The sequence below is a fragment of the Rutidosis leptorrhynchoides genome, chromosome 6 (genome assembly GCF_046630445.1).
Source record: "Rutidosis leptorrhynchoides isolate AG116_Rl617_1_P2 chromosome 6, CSIRO_AGI_Rlap_v1, whole genome shotgun sequence".
NCBI lineage: Eukaryota > Viridiplantae > Streptophyta > Magnoliopsida > Asterales > Asteraceae > Rutidosis > Rutidosis leptorrhynchoides.
In genome coordinates, this window is record NC_092338.1 from 225588805 (window position 1) to 225612078 (window position 23274).

Here is a 23274-nt window from a genome sequence, read left to right on the forward strand (position 1 = left end):
AACTACATATGTAAAAACAAGACTACTAACTTAATGATTTTTAAACGAGACATATATGTAACGATTATCGTTGTAATGACATTTAATGTATATATATCATATTAAGAGATATTCATACATGATAATATCATGATAATATAATAATTTAAAATCTCATTTGATATTATAAACATTGGGTTAACAACATTTAACAAGATCGTTAACCTAAAGGTTTCAAAACAACACTTACATGTAACGACTAACGATGACTTAACGACTCAGTTAAAATGTATATACATGTAGTGTTTTAATATGTATTTATACACTTTTGAAAGACTTCAATACACTTATCAAAATACTTCTACTTAACAAAAATGCTTACAATTACATCCTCGTTCAGTTTCATCAACAATTCTACTCGTATGCACCCGTATTCGTACTCGTACAATACACAGCTTTTAGATGTATGTACTATTGGTATATACACTCCAATGATCAGCTCTTAGCAGCCCATGTGAGTCACCTAACACATTTGGGAACCATCATTTGGCAACTAGCATGAAATATCTCATAAAATTACAAAAATATGAGTAATCATTCATGACTTATTTACATGAAAACAAAATTACATATCCTTTATATCTAATCCATACACCAACGACCAAAAAAACCTACAAACACTTTCATTCTTCAATTTTCTTCATCTAATTGATCTCTCTCAATTTCTATCTTCAAGTTCTAAGTGTTCTTCATAAATTCTACAAGTTCTAGTTACATAAAATCAAGAATACTTTCAAGTTTGCTAGCTCACTTCCAATCTTGTAAGGTGATCATCCAACCTCAAGAAATCTTTGTTTCTTACAGTAGGTTATAATTCTAATACAAGGTAATAATCATATTCAAACTTTGGTTCAATTTCTATAACTATAACAATCTTATTTCAAGTGATGATCTTACTTGAACTTGTTTTCGTGTCATTATTCTGCTTCAAGAACTTCGAGCCATCCAAGGATCCGTTGAAGCTAGATCCATTTTTCTCTTTTCTAGTAGGTTTATCCAAGGAACTTAAGGTAGTAATGATGTTCATAACATCATTCGATTCATACATTTAAAGCTATCTTATTCGAAGGTTTAAACTTGTAATCACTAGAACATAGTTTAGTTAATTCTAAACTTGTTCGCAAACAAAAGTTAATCCTTCTAACTTGACTTTTAAAATCAACTAAACACATGTTCTATATCTATATGATATGCTAACATAATGATTTAAAACATGGAAACACGAAAAACACCGTAAAACTGGATTTACGCCGTCGTAGTAACACCGCGGGCTGTTTTGGGTTAGTTAATTAAAAACTATGATAAACATTGATTTAAAAGTTGTTATTCTGAGAAAATGATTTTTATTATGAACATGAAACTATATCCAAAAATTATGGTTAAACTCAAAGTGGAAGTATGTTTTCTAAAATGGTCATCTAGACGTCGTTCTTTCGACTAAAATGACTACATTTACAAAAATGACTTGTAACTTATTTTTCTGACTATAAACCTATACTTTTTCTGTTTAGATTCATAAAATAGAGTTCAATATGAAACCATAGCAATTTGATTCACTCAAAACGGATTTAAAATGAAGAAGTTATGGGTAAAACAAGATTGGATAATTTTTCTCATTTTAGCTACGTGAAAATTGGTAACAAATCTATTCCAACCATAACTTAATCAACTTGTATTGTATATTATGTAATCTTGAGATACCATAGACACGTATACAATGTTTCGACCTATCATGTCGACACATCTATATATATTTCGGAACAACCATAGACACTCTATATGTGAATGTTGGAGTTAGCTATACAGGGTTGAGGTTGATTCAAAAATATATATAGTTTGAGTTGTGATCAATACTGAGATACGTATACACTGGGTCGTGGATTGATTCAAGATAATATTTATCGATTTATTTCTGTACATCTAACTGTGGACAACTAGTTGTAGGTTACTAACGAGGACAGCTTACTTAATAAACTTAAAACATCAAAATATATTAAAAGTGTTGTAAATATATTTTGAACATACTTTGATATATATGTATATATTGTTATAGGTTCGTGAATCAACCAGTGGCCAAGTCTTACTTCCCGACGAAGTAAAAATCTGTGAAAGTGAGTTATAGTCCCACTTTTAAAATCTAATATTTTTGGGATGAGAATACATGCAGGTTTTATAAATGATTTACAAAATAGACACAAGTACGTGAAACTACATTCTATGGTTGAATTATCGAAATCGAATATGCCCCTTTTTATTATTTTATTAAGTCTGGTAATCTAAGAATTAGGGAACAGACACCCTAATTGACGCGAATCCTAAAGATAGATCTGTTGGGCCTAACAAACCCCATCCAAAGTACCGGATGCTTTAGTACTTCGAAATTTATATCATATCCGAAGGGTGTCCCGGAATGATGGGGATATTCTTATATATGCATCTTGTTAATGTCGGTTACCAGGTGTTCACCATATGAATGATTTTTATCTCTATGTATGGGATGTGTATTGAAATATGAAATCTTGTGGTCTATTATTATGATTTGATATATAAAGGTTAAACCTATAACTCACCAACATTTTTGTTGACGTTTTAAGTATGTTTATTCTCAGGTGATTATTAAGGGCTTCCGCTATTGCATACTTAAATAAAGACGATATTTGGAGTCCATGCTTGTATGATATTGTGTAAAAACTGCATTCAAGAAACTTATTTTGTTGTAACATATTTGTATTGTAAACCATTATGTAATGGTCGTGTGTAAACAGGATATTTTAGATTATCATTATTTGATAATCTACGTAAAGCTTTTTAAACCTTTATTGATGAAATAAAGGTTATGGTTTTTTTTAAAATGAATGCAGTCTTTGAAAAACGTCTCATATAGAGGTCAAAACCTCGCAACGAAATCAATTAATATGGAACGTTTTTAATCAATAAGAACGGGACATTTCAGTTGGTATCCGAGCGTTGGTCTTAGAGAACCAGAATTTTGCATTAGTGTGTCTTATCGAGTTTGTTAGGATGCATTAGTGAGTCTGGACTTCGACCGTGTTTACTTGAAAAATGATTGCTTAACAAATTTTGTTGGAAACTATATATTTTTAACATGTGAATATTATGTGATATATTAATCTCTTAACGCGTTTGATATTATGTGATAGATGTCAACCTCTAGAACAAGTCCCATTGACTCACCTAATAATAATGAAGAGTCAAATATAAATTGGAATGATTCGTGGACTGATTCACAAGTTCCCGAAGAGGAACCGGAAGACGAGTCGGAACCGGAAGAAGAATCGGAACCGGAAGAAGAATCAGAACCGGATGAAGAAATAGAACCGGTGGGGGAAATAATAAAACGGTTAAGTAAAAGAAAATCCTCAACCAACCGACCAAGGTTAATTATGGTCAATGGTGTTTCCGCCAAGGAAGCAAAATATTGGGTGGATTACCAATTCTCCGATGAATCGGATTCCGACGAGAATTTCGATGATGTTATAGAAATTACCCCAACTGAATTTAAAAAGGCAAAAGAAAATAATAAGGGAAAGGGCATAAAAATAGAGAAATCTAATTCCATCCCCGATAAACTTTATATGTATCGTCAACCCCCGAAGTCCTTAAGTTGTAACAATGACCCGGGAACCTCTAAACCACCAGGTTTTTCTAAACCAATGTGGAAAACGACGGCTCGTATTAGGGAAACATCATATATCCCTAGAAACTTGGCAAAACGAACCAAAACCGAAGAAGAAGAAACAAGCGAGTCGGAATAAGATAGTTGTATTCGTATGGTGTAATATATGTAATATAGTGTGCTTATGCTTTATGATATATGTAAAAATTTCTTGTATTAATAAGTATTTTTTTTATGAATCTAACTCTTGTCTATTTTACAGTATAAAAACACAAAATGGATAGATAACCCAATATTTTAAGAGACCTACCCGGAGACATGATTGATGAAATCTTGTCTAGAGTCGGTCAGAATTCTTCGGCACAACTATTTAAGGCGAGATTAGTTTGTAAGACATTCAAAGAACGTTCCAAGAATGCCTTGGTTTATAAAAGGCTTTCGTTCGAAAGATGGGGGATATCACATTGGGAAATCCATAAGTTACGATGTGTTTACTTTGACGCATATATTGCGGGGAACCTAAATGCTATTTTACGCAATGGGTTAAGAAATTATTTTGACTCAATATATCTGAATATTGGACTTCGTGATTTAGAAAAAGCGGCTAACATGCAACATAAAGAAGCATGTTATGCTTACGGATTAGTAATGTTCGCTTCTCACCAAAGTGAGAACAAGAACATCGGGATACAACTATTAAACAAAACGTTCCCATAAGTGACGGAGTCGGTAATTGGGGTAAGAAATGAGGTTTTTAGATTGTTACGGGACTGTTGGACATTACGTAACCCTCGTCCCTTTGACGACGTTACAACACGCTGTCTTATCAACGGCCATAACGGTTATGTTCCACAAGACCAAGGATGGGAAGTAATCCTAGTAAAACCAGAATGCATGACTTGTTTCTGGACGTATGAATTACGTGTCGTTATTGCCTTTGCTGAACGACTTGTGTACTAGCTAGAATTATCTTCACAACCATCTTGTATCAAATTTATTGTGTGCTATATTTCATGCTATATGTAAAATAAGCGGTATTGTAAGTTTATAAAATATTGTGTAAAAGTTTGAACGCGAAATATTATTATAATCAGTTTTTCATATAGAATTGTAGTAGTTGAATTGTATATTAGCTACTAAGTATGAACTTAACGGGTAGGTACTACCCGAATTTAAACTTATAAAACGCTAATATGAATAAAAAGCTTTTATAAATGAGTTCATATTATGCTACGAAATACTATTAACTACTCTTAATATTCTGTATGATTAACTTGTTCCATTTGACTATTTTGAAGGAAATGGCACCGACTACTCGACACACCGTGAATATGAATGAAGAGGAATTCCGTACTTTTCTAGCTTCAAACATAGCCGCAGTACAGGCTGCGCTACATACCAACAATAACCTTGGATCTAGCAGTACAGGAAATCGTGTAGGATGCACCTACAAAGAATTCACTGCCTGCAAACCTTTGGAATTTGATGGAACCGAAGGACCGATCGGATTGAAACGGTGGACCGAGAAGGTCGAATCGGTGTTTGCCATAAGTAAGTGTACTGAAGAGGACAAAGTGAAGTACGCTACGCATACCTTCACAGGTTCTGCGTTAACATGGTGGAATACCTATCTAGAGCAAGTGGGACAAGACGATGCGTACGCACTACCGTGGTCAGCATTCAAGCACTTGATGAACGAGAAGTACCGTCCCAGAACCGAGGTCAATAAGCTCAAGACAGAACTTAGAGGGTTACGAACCCAAGGATTTGATATTACCACGTACGAAAGACGATTCACAGAATTGTGCCTATTGTGTCCGGGAGCATTCGAAGATGAGGAAGAGAATATCGACGCGTTTGTGAAAGGATTACCGGAAAGAATCCAAGAAGATATAAGTTCACACGAGCCCGCCTCCATACAACAGGCATGTAGAATGGCTCACAAACTAGTGAACCAGATTGAAGAAAGAATTAAAGAACAGACTGCTGAAGAGGCCAATGTGAAGCAAGTCAAAAGAAAGTGGGAGGAAAACGGTGATAAGAATCACCAATACAACAACAACAGCAATTACAACAATAATCGCAACAATTATCCCAACAATCGCAACATCAATCGCAACTACAACAAATGGCCTAACAACAACAACAACAACAACAACAACAACAACAACAACAACAACAACAACAACAACAACAACAACAACAACAACAACAACAGCAACTACAACAATCATCCCAACAACAATAATAACTGCAACAACAACAACAACCAGAAGCAGCTATGCCAAAGGTGTGAAAAGTATCACTCGGGGTTCTGCACCAAATTTTGCAAAAAGTGTAAAAGAAATGGTCATAGCGCGGCGAAGTGTGAGGTCTACGGACCAGGGATTAATAGAACGAAAGGAACAAATGGTGTCGGAACGAGTAATGGCGGAGCAAGTAGTGTCGGAGCAAGTTATGCCAATGTAGTTTGTTATAAATGTGGAAAACCAGGCCACATTATTAGAAATTGCCCGAACCAGGAGAACATGAATGGATAAGGCCGCGGAAGAGTTTTCAATATTAATGCAGCAGAGGCACAGGAAGACCCGGAGCTTGTTACGGGTACGTTTCTTATTGACAATAAATCTGCTTACGTTTTATTTGATTCGGGTGCGGATAGAAGCTATATGAGTAGAGATTTTTGTGCTAAATTAAGTTATCCATTGACGCCTTTGGATAGTAAATTTTTACTCGAATTAGCAAATGGTAAATTAATTTCAGCAGATACTATATGTCGGAATCGAGAAATTAAACTGGTTAGCGAAACATTTAAGATTGATTTGATACCAGTAGAGTTAGGGAGTTTTGATGTGATAATCGGTATGGACTGGTTGAAAGAAGTGAAAGTAGAGATCGTTTGTTACAAAAATGCAATTCGCATTATACGAGAAAAAGGAAAACCCTTAATGGTGTACGGAGAAAAGGGCAACACGAAACTACATCTTATTAGTAATTTGAAGGCACAAAAACTAATAAGAAAAGTTTGCTATGCTGTTCTAGCACACGTCGAGAAAGTACAAACTGAAGAAAAGAGCATCAATGATGTTCCCATTGCAAAAGAATTTCCCGATGTATTTCCGAAAGAATTACCGGGATTACCCCCACATCGATCCGTTGAATTTCAAATAGATCTTGTACCAGGAGCTGCACCAATTGCTCGTGCTCCTTACAGACTCGCACCCAGCGAGATGAAAGAACTGCAAAGCCAATTACAAGAACTTTTAGAGCATTGTTTCATTCGACCAAGCACATCACCGTGGGGAGCTCCTGTTTTGTTTGTCAAGAAGAAAGATGGTACATTCAGGTTGTGTATCGACTACCGAGAGTTGAACAAACTTACCATCAAGAACCGCTACCCACTACCGAGAATCGACGACTTATTTGATCAACTACAAGGCTCGTCTGTTTATTCAAAGATTGACTTACGTTCCGGGTATCATCAAATGCGGGTGAAAGAAGATGATATTCCAAAGACTGCTTTCAGAACACGTTACGGTCATTACGAGTTTATGGTCATGCCGTTTGGTTTAACTAATGCACCAGCTGTGTTCATGGACCTTATGAACCGAGTGTGTGGACCATACCTTGACAAGTTTGTCATTGTTTTCATTGATGACATACTTATTTACTCAAAGAATGACCAAGAACACGGTGAACATTTGAGAAAGGTGTTAGAAGTATTGAGGAAGGAAGAATTGTATGCTAAGTTTTCAAAGTGTGCATTTTGGTTGGAAGAAGTTCAATTCCTCGGTCACATAGTGAACAAAGAAGGTATTAAGGTGGATCCGGCAAAGATAGAAACTGTTGAAAAGTGGAAAACCCCGAAAACTTCGAAACACATACGCCAGTTTTTAGGACTAGCTGGTTACTACAGAAGGTTCATCCAAGACTTTTCCAGAATAGCAAAACCCTTGACTGCATTAACGCATAAAGGGAGGAAATTTGAATGAAATGATGAACAAGAGAAAGCGTTTCAGTTATTGAAGAAAAATCTAACTACGGCACTATATTGTCATTGCCTGATGGGAATGATGATTTTGTGATTTATTGTGACGCATCAAAGCAAGGTCTCGGTTGTGTATTAATGTAACGAACGAAGGTGATTGCTTATGCGTCTAGACAATTGAAGATTCATGAACAAAATTATACGACGCATGATTTGGAATTAGGCGCGGTTGTTTTTGCATTAAAGACTTGGAGGCACTACTTATATGGGGTCAAAAGTATTATATATACCGACCACAAAAGTCTTCAACACATATTTAATCAGAAACAACTGAATATGAGGCAGCGTAGGTGGATTAAATTGTTGAATGATTACGACTTTGAGATTTGTTACCACCCGGGGAAGGCAAATGTGGTAGCCGATGCCTTGAGCAGGAAGGACTGAGAACCCATTCGAGTAAAATCTATGAATATAATGATTCATAATAACCTTACTACTCAAATAAAGGAGGCGCAACAAGGAGTTTTAAAAGAGGGAAATTTAAAGGATGAAATACCCAAAGGATCGGAGAAGCATCTTAATATTCGGGAAGACGGAACCCGGTATAGGACTGAAAGGATTTGGGTACCAAAATTTGGAGATATGAGAGAAATGGTACTTAGAGAAGCTCATAAAACCAGATACTCAATACATCCTGGAACGGGGAAGATGTACAAGGATCTCAAGAAACATTTTTGGTGGCCGGGTATGAAAGCCGATGTTGCTAAATATGTAGGAGAATGTTTGACGTGTTCTAAGGTCAAAGCTGAGCATCAGAAACCATCAGGTCTACTTCAACAACCCGAAATCCCGGAATGGAAATGGGAAAACATTACCATGGATTTCATCACTAAATTTCCAAGGACTGTAAGTGGTTTTGATACTATTTGGGTAATAGTTGATCGTCTCACCAAATCAGCACACTTCCTGCCAATAAGAGAAGATGACAAGATGGAGAAGTTAGCACGACTGTATTTGAAGGAAGTTGTCTCCAGACATGGAATACCAATCTCTATTATCTCTGATAGGGATGGCAGATTTATTTCAAGATTCTGGCAGACATTACAGCAAGCATTAGGAACTCGTCTAGACATGAGTACTGCCTATCATCCACAAACTGATGGGCAGAGTGAAAGGATGATACAAACGCTTGAAGACATGCTACGAGCATGTGTTATTGAGTTCGGAAACAGTTGGGATCGACATCTACCGTTAGCCAAATTTTCCTACAACAACAGCTACCATTCAAGCATTGAGATGGTGCCGTTTGAAGCACTTTATGGTAGAAAGTGCAGGTCTCCGATTTGTTGGAGTGAAGTGGGGGATAGACAGATTACGGGTCCGGAGATTATACAAGAAACTACCGAGAAGATCATCCAAATTCAACAACGGTTGAAAACCGCCCAAAGTCGACAAAAGAGCTACGCTGACATTAAAAGAAAAGATATAGAATTTGAAATTGGAGAGATGGTCATGCTTAAAGTTGCACCTTGGAAAGGCGTTGTTCGATTTGGTAAACGAGGGAAATTAAATCCAAGGTATATTGGACCATTCAAGATTATTGATCGTGTCGGACCAGTAGCTTACCGACTTGAGTTACCTCAACAACTCGCGGCTGTACATAACACTTTCCACATCTCAAATTTGAAGAAATGTTTTGCTAAAGAAGATCTCACTATTCCATTAGATGAAATCCAAATCAACGAAAAACTTCAATTCATCGAAGAACCCGGCGAAATAATGGATCGTGAGGTTAAAAGACTTAAGCAAAACAAGATACCAATTGTTAAGGTTCGATGGAATGCTCGTAGAGGACCCAAGTTCACCTGGGAGCGTGAAGATCAGATGAAGAAGAAATACCCGCATCTATTTCCAGAAGATTCGTCAACACCTTCAACAGCTTAAAATTTCGGGACGAAATTTATTTAACGGGTAGGTACTGTAGTGACCCGAACTTTTCCATGTTTATATATATTAATTGAGATTGATATTTACATGATTAAATGTTTCCAACATGTTAAGCAATCAAACTTGTTAAGACTTGATTAATTGAAATATGTTTCATATAGACAATTGACCACCCAAGTTGACCGGTGATTCACGAACGTTAAAACTTGTAAAAACTATATGATGACATATATATGGATATATATATAGTTAACAAGATACTATGATAAGTAAACATATCATTAATTATATTAACAATGAACTACATATGTAAAAACAAGACTACTAACTTAATGAATTTTAAACGAGACATATATGTAACGATTATCGTTGTAAAGACATTTAATGTATATATATCATATTAAGAGATATGCATACATGATAATATTATGATAATATAATAATTTAAAATCTCATTTGATATTATAAATATTTGGTTAACAACATTTAACAAGATCGTTAACCTAAAGGTTTCAAAACAACACTTACATGTAACGACTAACGATGATTTAACAACTCAGTTAAAATGTATATGCATGTAGTGTTTTAATATTTATTCATACGCTTTTGAAAGACTTCAATACACTTATAAAAATACTTCTACTTAACAAAAATGCTTACAATTACATGCTCGTTCAGTTTCATCAACAATTCTACTCGTATGCACCCGTATTCGTACTCGTACAATACACAGCTTTTAGATGTATGTACTATTGGTATATACACTCCAATGATCAGCTCTTAGCAGCCCATGTGAGTCACCTAACACATGTGGGAACCATCATTTGGCAACTAGCATGAAATATCTCATAAAATTACAAAAATATGAGTAATCATTCATGACTTATTTACATGAAAACAAAATTACATATCCTTTATATCTAATCCATACACCAACGACCAAAAACACCTACAAACACTTTCATTCTTCAATTTTATTCATCTAATTGATCTCTCTCAAGTTCTATCTTCAAATTCTAAGTGTTCTTCATAAATTCTACAAGTTCTAGTTACATAAAATCAAGAATACTTTCAAGTTTGCTAGCTCACTTCCAATCTTGTAAGGTGATCATCCAACCTCAAGAAATCTTTGTTTCTTGCAGTAGGTAATAATTCTAATACAAGGTAATAATCATATTCAAACTTTGGTTCAATTTCTATAACTAAAACAATCTTATTTCAAGTGATGATCTTACTTGAACTTGTTTTCGTGTCATGATTCTGCTTCAAGAACTTCGAGCCATCCAAGGATCCGTTGAAGCTAGATCCATTTTTTTCTTTTCCAGTAGGTTTATCCAAGGAACTTAAGGTAGTAATGATGTTCATAACATCATTCGATTCATACATATAAAGCTATCTTATTCGAAGGTTTAAACTTGTAATCACTAGAACATAGTTTAGTTAATTCTAAACTTGTTCGCAAAAAAAAGTTAATCCTTCTAACTTGACTTTTAAAATCAACTAAACACATGTTCTATATCTATATGATATGCTAACTTAATGATTTAAAACCTGGAAACACGAAAAACACCGTAAAATCGGATTTACGCCGTCGTATTAACACCGCGGGCTGTTTTGGTTGGGATAATTAAAAGCTAAGAAGAACTTTGATTTAAAAGTTTCTATTCTGAGAAAATGATTTTTATTATGAACATGAAACTATATCCAAAAATTATGGTTAAACTCAAAGTGGAAGTATGTTTTCTAAAATGGTCATCTAGACGTCGTTCTTTCGACTGAAATGACTACCTTTACAAAAATGACTTGTAACTTATTTTTCTGACTATAAACCTATACTTTTTCTATTTAGATTCATAAAATAGAGTTCAATATGAAACCATAGCAATTTGATTCACTCAAAACGGATTTAAAATGAAGAAGTTATGGGTAAAACAAGATTGGATAATTTTTCTCATTTTAGCTACGTGAAAATTGGTAACAAATCTATTCCAACCATAACTTAATCAACTTGTATTGTATATTATGTAATCTTGAGATACCATAGACACGTATACAATGTTTCGACCTATCATGTCGACACATCTATATATATTTCGGAACAACCATAGACACTCTATATGTGAATGTTGGAGTTAGCTATACAGGGTTGAGGTTGATTCCAAAATATATATAGTTTGAGTTGTGATCAATACTGAGATACGTATACACTGGGTCGTAGATTGATTCAAGATAATATTTATCAATTTATTTCTGTACATCTAACTGTGGACAACTAGTTGTAGGTTACTAACCAGAACAGCTAACTTAATAAACTTAAAACATCAAAATATATTAAAAGTGTTGTAAATATATTTTGAACATACTTTGATATATATGTATATATTGTTATAGGTTTGTGAATTAACCAGTGGCAAAGTCTTACTTCCCGACGAAGTAAAAATCTGTGAAAGTGAGTTATAGTCCCACTTTTAAAATCTAATATTTTTGGGATGAGAATACATGCAGGTTTTATAAATGATTTACAAAATAGACACAAGTACGTGAAACTACATTCTATGGTTGAATTATCGAAATCAAATATGCCCCTTTTTATTAAGTCTGGTAATCTAAGAATTAGGGAACAGACACCCTAATTGACGCGAATCCTAAAGATAGATCTATTGGGCCTAACAAACCCCATCCAAAGTACCGGATGCTTTAGTACTTCGAAATTTATATCATATCCGAAGGGTGTCCCGGAATGATGGGGATATTCTTATATATGCATCTTGTTAATGTCGGTTACCAGGTGTTCACCATATGAATGATTTTTATCTCTATGTATGGGATGTGTATTGAAATATGAAATCTTGTGGTCTATTATTATGATTTGATATATATAGGTTAAACCTATAACTCACCAACATTTTTGTTGACGTTTTAAGTATGTTTATTCTCAGGTGATTATTAAGAGCTTCCGCTGTTGCATACTTAAATAAGGACGAGATTTGGAGTCCATGCTTGTATGATATTGTGTAAAAATTGCATTCAAGAAACTTATTTTGTTGTAACATATTTGTATTGTAAACCATTATGTAATGGTCGTGTGTAAACAGGATATTTTAGATTATCATTATTTGATAATCTACGTAAAGCTTTTTAAACATTTATTGATGAAATAAAGGTTATGGTTTGTTTTAAAATGAATGCAGTCTTTGAAAAACGTCTCATATAGAGGTCAAAACCTCGCAACGAAATCAATTAATATGGAACGTTTTTAATCAATAAGAACGGGACATTTCAGTTGGTATCCGAGCGTTGGTCTTAGAAAACCAGAATTTTGCATTAGTGTGTCTTATCGAGTTTGTTAGGATGCATTAGTGAGTCTGGACTTCGACCGTGTTTACTTGAAAAATGATTGCTTAACAAATTTTGTTGGAAACTATATATTTTTAACATGTGAATATTATGTGATATATTAATCTCTTAACGCGTTTGATATTATGTGATAGATGTCTACCTCTAGAACAAGTCCCATTGACTCACCTAATAATAATGAAGAGTCAAATGTAAATTGGAATGATTCATGGACTGATTCACAAGTTCCCGAAGAGGAACCAGAAGAAGAGTCGGAACCGGAAGAAGAATCGGAACCGGAAGAAGAATCGGAACCGGATGAAGAAATAGAACCGGTGGGGGAAATAATAAAATGGTTAAGTAAAAGAAAATCCTCAACCAACCGACCAAGGTTAATTATGGTCAATGGTGTTTCCGCCAAGGAAGCAAAATATTGGGAGGATTACCAATTCTCCGATGAATCGGATTCCGACGAGAATTCCGATGATGTTATAGAAATTACCCCAACTGAATTTAAAAAGGCAAAAGAAAATAATAAGGGAAAGGGCATAAAAATAGAGAAATCTAATTCCAACCCCGATGAACTTTATATGTGTCGTCAACCCCTGAAGTCCTTAAGTTGTAACAATGACCCAGGAACCTCTAAACCACCAGGTTTTTCTAAACCAATGTGGAAAACGACGGCTCGTATTAGGGGAACATCATATATCCCTAGAAACTTGGCAAAACGAACCAAAACCGAAGAAGAAGAAACAAGCGAGTCAAAATAAGATAGTTGTATTCGTATGGTGTAATATATGTAATATAGTGTGCTTATGCTTTATGATATATGTAAAAATTGCTTGTATTAATAAGTATTTTTTTTATGAATCTAACTCTTGTCTATTTTACAGTATAAAAACACAAAATGGATAGACAACCCAATATTTTAAGAGACCTACCCGGAGACATGATTGATGAAATCTTGTCTAGAGTCGGTCAGAATTCTTTGGCACAACTATTTAAGGCGAGATCAGTTTGTAAGACATTCAAAGAACGTTCCAAGAATGCCTTCGTTTATAAAAGGCTTTCGTTCGAAAGATAGGGGATATCACATTGGGAAATCCATAAGTTACGATGTGTTTACTTTGACGCATATATTGCGGGGAACCCAAATGCTATTTTACGCAATGGGTTAAGAAATTATTTTGACTCAATATATCCGAATATTGGACTTCGTGATTTAGAAAAAGCGGCTAACATGCAACATAAAGAAGCATGTTATGCTTACGGATTAGTAATGTTCGCTTCTCACCAAAGTGAGAACAAGAACATCGGGCTACAACTATTAAACAAAACATTCCCACAAGTGACGGAGTCGGTAATTGGGGTAAGAAATGAGGTTTTTAGATTGTTACGGGACTGTTGGACATTACGTAACCCTCGTCCCTTTGACGACGTTACAACCCTCGTCCCTTTGATAAGTGTCTTGAAGTCTTTCAAAAGTGTATGAATACATATTAAAACACTACATGTATATACATTTTAACTGAGTCATTAAGTCATCGTTAGTCGTTACATGTAAATGTTGTTTTGAAACCTTTAGGTTAACGATCTTGTTAAATGTTGTTAACCCAATGTTTATAATATCAAATGAGATTTTAAATTATTATATTATCATGATATTATGATGTACGAATATCTCTTAATATGATCTATATACATTAAATGTCGTTACAACGATAATCGTTACATATATGTCTCGTTTCAAAATCATTAAGTTAGTAGTCTTATTTTTATATATGTAGTTCATTGTTAATACACTTAATGATATATTTACTTATCATTTAACATAATTAAACAAGTGTATCAATATCTTAATATGATTCATATGTACCTAGTAAGACGTTATAACGATAATTATTATATATATCGTTTTCGAGTTTCTTAATTTAATAGTCTCATTTTTATGTATATAACTCATTGTTAAAATACCTAATGAGATACATACTTATAATAAAATCATGTTAACTATATATATAATCATATATATGTCATCGTGTAGTGACCCGAACTTTTCCATGTTTATATATATTAATTGAGATTGATATTTACATGATTAAATGTTTCCAACATGTTAAGCAATCAAACTTGTTAAGACTTGATTAATTGAAATATGTTTCATATAGACAATTGACCACCCAAGTTGACCGGTGATTCACAAACGTTAAAACTTGTAAAAACTATACGATGACATATATATGGTTATATATATAGTTAACATGTTTTTATTATAAGTATGTATCTCATTAGGTATTTTAACAATGAGTTATATACATAAAAATGAGACTATTAATTTAAGAAACTCGAAAATGATATATATAACGATTATCGTTATAACAACGTCTTACTAGGTACATATGAATCATATTAAGATATTGATACACTTGGTTAATTATGTTAAATGATAACTAAATATATTATTAAGTGTATTAACAATGAAATACATATGTAAAAATAAGACTACTAACTTAATGATTTCGAAACGAGACATATATGTAACGATTATCGTTGTAAACGAAATTTAACTGTATATACATCATACTGAGATATATTATATATCATAATATCATGATAATATAACAATTTAACATCTCATTTGTTATAATAAACAATGGGTTAACAACATTCAACAAGATCATTAACCTAAAGGTTTCAAAACAACATTTACATGTAACGACTAACGATGACTTAACGACTCAGTTAAAATGTATATACATGTAGTGTTTTAATATGTATTCATACACTTTTGAAAGACTTCAAGACACTTATCAAAATACTTCTACTTAACAAAAATGTTTACAATTACATCCTCGTTCAGTTTCATCAACAATTCTACTCGTATGCACCCGTATTCGTACTCGTACAATACACAGCTTTTAGATGTATGTACTATTAGTATATACACTCCAATGATCAGCTCTTAGCAGCCCATGTGAGTCACCTAACACATGTGGGAACCATCATTTGGCAACTAGCATGAAATATCTCATAAAATTACAAAAATATGAGTAATCATTCATGACTTAATTACATGAAAACAAAATTACATATCCTTTATATCTAATCCATACACCAACGACCAAAAACACCTACAAACACTTTCATTCTTCAATTTTCTTCATCTAATTGATCTCTCTCAAGTTCTATCTTCAAGGTCTAAGTGTTCTTCATATATTTTACAAGTTCTAGTTACATAAAATCAAGAATACTTTCAAGTTTGCTAGCTCACTTCCAACCTTGTAAGGTGATCATCCAACCTCAAGAAATCTTTGTTTCTTACAGTAGGTTATCATTCTAATACAAGGTAATAATCATATTCAAACTTTGGTTCAATTTCTATAACTATAACAATCTTATTTCAAGTGATGATCTTACTTGAACTTGTTTTCGTGTCATGATTCTGCTTCAAGAACTTCGAGCCATCCAAGGATCCGTTGAAGCTACATCCATTTTTCTCTTTTCCAGTAGGTTTATCCAAGGAACTTAAGGTAGTAATGATGTTCATAACATCATTCGATTCATACATATAAAGCTATCTTATTCGAAGGTTTAAACTCGTAATCACTAGAACATAGTTTAGTTAATTCTAAACTTGTTCGCAAATAAAAGTTAATCCTTCTAACTTGACTTTTAAAATTAACTACACACATGTTCTATATCTATATGATATGCTAACTTAATGATTTAAAACCTGGAAACACGAAAAACACCGTAAAACCGGATTTACGCCGTCGTAGTAACACCGCGGGCTGTTTTGGGTTAGTTAATTAAAAACTATGATAAAATTTGATTTTAAAGTTGTTATTCTGAGAAAATGATTTTTATTATGAACATGAAACTATATCCAAAAATTATGATTAAACTCAAAGTGGAAGTATGTTTTCTAAAATGGTCATCTAGACGTCGTTCTTTCGACTGAAATGACTACCTTTACAAAAACGACTTGTAACTTATTTTTCCGACTATAAACCTATACTTTTCTGTTTAGATTCATAAAATAGAGTTCAATATGAAACCATAGCAATTTGATTCACTCAAAACGGATTTAAAATGAAGAAGTTATGGGTAAAACAAGATTGGATAATTTTTCTCATTTTAGCTACGTAAAAATTGGTAACAAATCTATTCCAACCATAACTTAATCAACTTGTATTGTATATTATGTAATCTTGAGATACCATAGACACGTATACAATGTTTCGACCTATCATGTCGACACATCTATATATATTTCGGAACAACCATAGACACTCTATATGTGAATGTTGGAGTTAGCTATACAGGGTTGAGGTTGATTCCAAAATATATATAGTTTGAGTTGTGATCAATACTGAGATACGTATACACTGGGTCGTGGATTGATTCAAGATAATATTTATCGATTTATTTCTGTACATCTAACTGTGGACAACTAGTTGTAGGTTACTAACGAGGACAGCTGACTTAATAAACTTAAAACATCAAAATATATTAAAAGTGTTGTAAATATATTTTGAACATACTTTGATATATATGTATATATTGTTATAGGTTCGTGAATCAACCAGTGGCTAAGTCTTACTTCCCGACGAAGTAAAAATCTGTGAAAGTGAGTTATAGTCCCACTTTTAAAATCTAATATTTTTGGGATGAGAATACATGCAGGTTTTATAAATGATTTACAAAATAGACACAAGTACGTGAAACTACATTCTATGGTTGAATTATCGAAATCAAATATGCCCCTTTTTATTAAGTCTGGTAATTTAAGAATTAGGGAACAGACACCCTAATTGACGTGAATCCTAAAGATAGATCTATTGGGCCTAACAAACCCCATCCAAAGTACCGGATGCTTTAGTACTTCGAAATTTATATCATATCCGAAGGGTGTCCCGGAATGATGGGGATATTCTTATATATATGCATCTTGTTAATGTCGATTACCAGGTGTTCACCATATGAATGATTTTTATCTCTATGTATGGGATGTGTATTGAAATATGAAATCTTGTGGTCTATTATTATGATTTGATATATATAGGTTAAACCTATAACTCACCAACATTTTTTGTTGACGTTTTAAGCATGTTTATTCTCAGGTGATTATTAAGAGCTTCCGCTGTCGCATACTTAAATAAGGACGAGATTTGGATTCCATGCTTGTATGATATTGTGTAAAAACTGCATTCAAGAAACTTATTTTGTTGTAACATATTTGTATTGTAAACCATTATGTAATGGTCGTGTGTAAACAGGATATTTTAGATTATCATTATTTGATAATCTACGTAAAGCTTTTTAAAACCTTTATCTATGAAATAAAGGTTATGATTTGTTTTAAAAATGAATGCAGTCTTTGAAAAACGTCTCATATAGAGGTCAAAACCTCGCAACGAAATCTATTAATATGGAACGTTTTTAATCAATAAGAACGGGACATTTCAGTTGGTATCCGAGCGTTGGTCTTAGAGAACCAGAAAATTTGCATTAGTGTGTCTTATCGAGTTTGTTAGGATGCATTAGTGATTCTGGACTTCGACCGTGTTTTCTTTAAAAATGATTGCTTAACATTTTTGTTGGAAACTATATATTTTTAACATATGAATATTATGTGATATATTAATCTCTTAACGTGTTTGATATTATGTGATAGATGTCTACCTCTAGAACAAGTCCCATTGACTCACCTAATAATAATGAAGAGTCAAATGTAAATTGGAATGATTCGTGGACTGATTCACAAGTTCCCGAAGAGGAACCGGAAGAAGAGTCGGAACCGGAAGAAGAATCGGAACCGGAAGAAGAATCGGAACCGGTGGGGGAAATAATAAAACGGTTAAGTAAAAGAGAATCCTCAACCAACCGACCAAGGTTAATTATGGTCAATGGTGTTTCCGCCAAGGAAGCAAAATATTGGGAGGATTACCAATTCTCCGATGAATCGGATTCCGACGAGAATTCCAATGATGTTATAGAAATTACCCCAACTGAATTTAAAAAGGCAAAAGAAAATAATAAGGGAAAGGGCATAAAAATAGAGAAATCTAATTCCAACCCCGATGAACTTTATATGTATCGTCAACCCCCGAAGTCCTTAAGTTGTAACAATGACCCGAGAACCTCTAAACCACCAGGTTTTTCTAAACCAATGTGGACAACGACGGCTAGTATTAGGGGAACATCATATATCCCTAGAAACTTGGCAAAACGAACCAAAACCGAAGAAGAAGAAACGAGCGAGTCGGAATAAGATAGTTGTATTTGTGTGGTGTAATATATGTAATATAGTGTTCTTATGCTTTATGATATATGTAAAAATTGCTTGTATTAATAAGTATTTTTTTATAAATCTAACTCTTGTCTATTTTACAGTTTAAAAACACAAAATGGATAGACAACCCAATATTTTAAGAGACCTACCCGGAGACATGATTGATGAAATCTTGTCTAGAGTCGGCCAGAATTCCTCGGCACAACTATTTAAGGCGAGATCAGTTTGTAAGACATTCGAAGAACGTTCCAAGAATGTCTTGGTTTATAAGAGACTTTCGTTGAAAGACGGGGGATATCACATTGGGAAACCCATAAGTTACGATGTGTTTACTTTGACGCATATATTGCGGGGAACCTAAATGCTATTTTACGCAACGGGTTAAGAAATTATTTTGACTCAATATATCCGAATATTGGACTTCGTGATTTAGAAAAAGCGGCTAACATGCAACATAAAGAAGCATGTTATGCTTACGGATTAGTAATTTTCGCTTCTCACCAAAGTGAGAACAAGAACATCGGGCTACAACCATTAAACAAAACGTTTCCACAAGTGACGGAGTCGGTAATTGGGGTAAGAAATGAGGTTTTTAGATTATTACGGGACTGTTGGACATTACGTAACCCTCGTCCCTTTGACGGCATTACAACACGCTGTCTTATCAACGGCCATAATGGTTATGTTGCACAAGACCAAGGATGGGAAGTAGTCCTAGTAAAACCAGAATGCATGACTTGTTTCTGGACGTATGAATTACGCGTCTTTATTGCCTTTGCTGAATGACTTGTGTACTAGCTAGAATTATCTTCACAACTATCTTGTATCAAAGTTATTGTGTGCTATATTTCATGCTTTATGTAAAATAAGCGGTATTGTAAGTTTGTAAAATATTGTATAAAAGTTTGAACGCGAAATATTATTATAATCAGTTTTTCATATAGAATTGTAGTAGTTGAATTGTATATTAGCTACTAAGTATGAACTTAACGGGTAGGTACTACCGGAATTTAAACTTATAAAATGCTAATATGAAGAAAAAGCTTTAATAAATGAGTTCATATTATGCTACGAAATACTATTAACTACTCTTAATATTCTGTATGATTAACTTGTTCCATTTGACTATTTTGAAGGAAATGGCACCGACTACTCGACACACCGTGAATATGAATGAAGAGGAATTCCGTACTTTTCTAGCTTCAAACATAGCCGCAGTACAGGCTGCGCTACATACCAACAATAACCTTGGATCTAGCAGTACAGGAAATCGTGTAGGATGCACCTACAAAGAATTCACTGCCTGCAAACCTTTGGAATTTGATGGAACCGAAGGACCGATCGGATTGAAATGGTGGACCGAGAAGGTCGAATCGGTGTTTGCCATAAGTAAGTGTACTGAAGAGGACAAAGTGAAGTACGCTACGCATACCTTCACAGGTTCTGCGTTAACATGGTGGAATACCTATCTAGAGCAAGTGGGACAAGACGATGCGTACGCACTACCGTGGTTAGCATTCAAGCACTTGATGAACGAGAAGTACCATCCCAGAACCGAGGTCAATAAGCTCAAGACAGAACTTAGAGGGTTACGAACCCAAGGATTTGATATTACCACGTACGAAAGACGATTCACAGAATTGTGCCTATTGTGTCCGGGAGCATTCGAAGATGAGGAAGAGAAGATCAACGCATTTGTGAAAGGATTACCGGAAAGAATCCAAGAAGATATAAGTTCACACGAGCCCGCCTCTATACAACAGGCATGTAGAATGGCTCACAAACTAGTGAACCAGATTGAAGAAAGAATTAAAGAACAGACTGCTGAAGAGGCCAATGTGAAGCAAGTCAAAAGAAAGTGGGAGGAAAACGGTGATAAGAATCACCAATACAACAACAGCAGCAATTACAACAATAATCGCAACAATTATCCCAACAATCGCAACATCAATCGCAACTACAACAAACGGCCCAACAACAACAACAATAACAACAGCAACAGCAACTACAACAATCATCCCAACAACAATAATAACCGCAACAACAACAACAACAATCAGAAGCAGCTATGCCAAAGGTGTGAAAAGTATCACTCGGGGTTCTGCACCAAATTTTGCAACAAGTGTAAAAGAAATGGTCATAGCGCGGTGAAGTGTGAGGTCTACGGACCAGGGGTTAATAGAACGAAAGGAACAAATGGTGTCGGAACGAGTAATGGCGGAGCAAGTAGTGTCGGAGCAAGTTATGCCAATGTAGTTTGTTATAAATGTGGAAAACCGGGCCACATTATTAGAAATTGCCCGAACCAGGAGAACACGAATGGACAAGGCCGCGGAAGAGTTTTCAATATTAATGCGGCAGAGGCACAGGAAGACATGGAGCTTGTTACGGGTACGTTTCTTATTGACAATAAATCTGCTTACGTTTTATTTGATTCGGGTGCGGATAGAAGCTATATGAGTAGAGATTTTTGTGCTAAATTAAGTTGTCCATTGACGCCTTTGGATAGTAAATTTTTACTCGAATTAGCAAATGGTAAATTAATTTCAGCAGATAATATATGTCGGAATCGAGAAATTAAACTGGTTAGCGAAACATTTAAGATTGATTTGATACCAGTAGAGTTAGGGAGTTTTGATGTGATAATCGGTATGGACTGGTTGAAAGAAGTGAAAGCAGAGATCGTCTGTTACAAAAATGCAATTCGAATTATACGAGAAAAAGGAAAACCCTTAATGGTGTACGGAGAAAAGGGCAACACGAAGCTACATCTTATTAGTAATTTGAAGGCACAAAAACTAATAAGAAAAGGTTGCTATGCTGTTCTAGCACACGTCGAGAAAGTACAAACTGAAGAAAAGAGCATCAATGATATTCCCATTGCAAAAGAATTTCCCGATGTATTTCCTAAAGAATTACCGGGATTACCCCCACATCGATCCGTTGAATTTCAAATAGATCTTGTACCAGGAGCTGCACCAATAGCTCGTGCTCCTTACAGACTGGCACCCAGCGAGATGAAAGAACTGCAAAGCCAATTACAAGAACTTTTAGAGCGTGGTTTCATTCGACCAAGCACATCACCGTGGGGAGCTCCTGTTTTGTTTGTCAAGAAGAAAGATGGTACATTCAGGTTGTTTATCGACTACCGAGAGTTGAAAAAACTTACCATCAAGAACCGCTACCCACTACCTAGAATCGATGAGTTATTTGATCAACTACAAGGCTCGTCTGTTTATTCAAAGATTGACTTACGTTCCGGGTACCATCAAATGCGGGTGAAAGAAGATGATATTCCAAAGACTACTTTCAGAACACGTTACGGTCATTACGAGTTTATGGTCATGCCGTTTGGTTTAACTAATGCACCAGCTGTGTTCATGGACCTTATGAACCGAGTGTGTGGACCATACCTTGACAAGTTTGTCATTGTTTTTATTGATGACATACTTATTTACTCAAAGAATGACCAAGAACACGGTGAACATTTGAGAAAGGTGTTAGAAGTATTGAGGAAAGAAGAATTGTACGCTAAGTTTTCAAAGTGTGCATTTTGGTTGGAAGAAGTTCAATTCCTCGGTCACATAGTGAACAAAGAAGGTATTAAGGTGGATCCGGCAAAGATAGAAACTGTTGAAAAGTGGGAAACCCCGAAAACTCCGAAACACATACGCCAGTTTTTAGGACTAGCTGGTTACTACAGAAGGTTCATCCAAGACTTTTCCAGAATAGCAAAACCCTTGACTGCATTAACGCATAAAGGGAAGAAATTTGAATGGAATGATGAACAAGAGAAAGCGTTTCAATTATTGAAGAAAAAGCTAACTACGGCACCTATATTGTCATTGCCTGAAGGGAATGATGATTTTGTGATTTATTGTGACGCATCAAAGCAAGGTCTCGGTTGTGTATTAATGCAACGAACGAAGGTGATTGCTTATGCGTCTAGACAATTGAAGATTCACGAACAAAATTATACGACGCATGATTTGGAATTAGGCGCGGTTGTTTTTGCATTAAAGACTTGGAGGC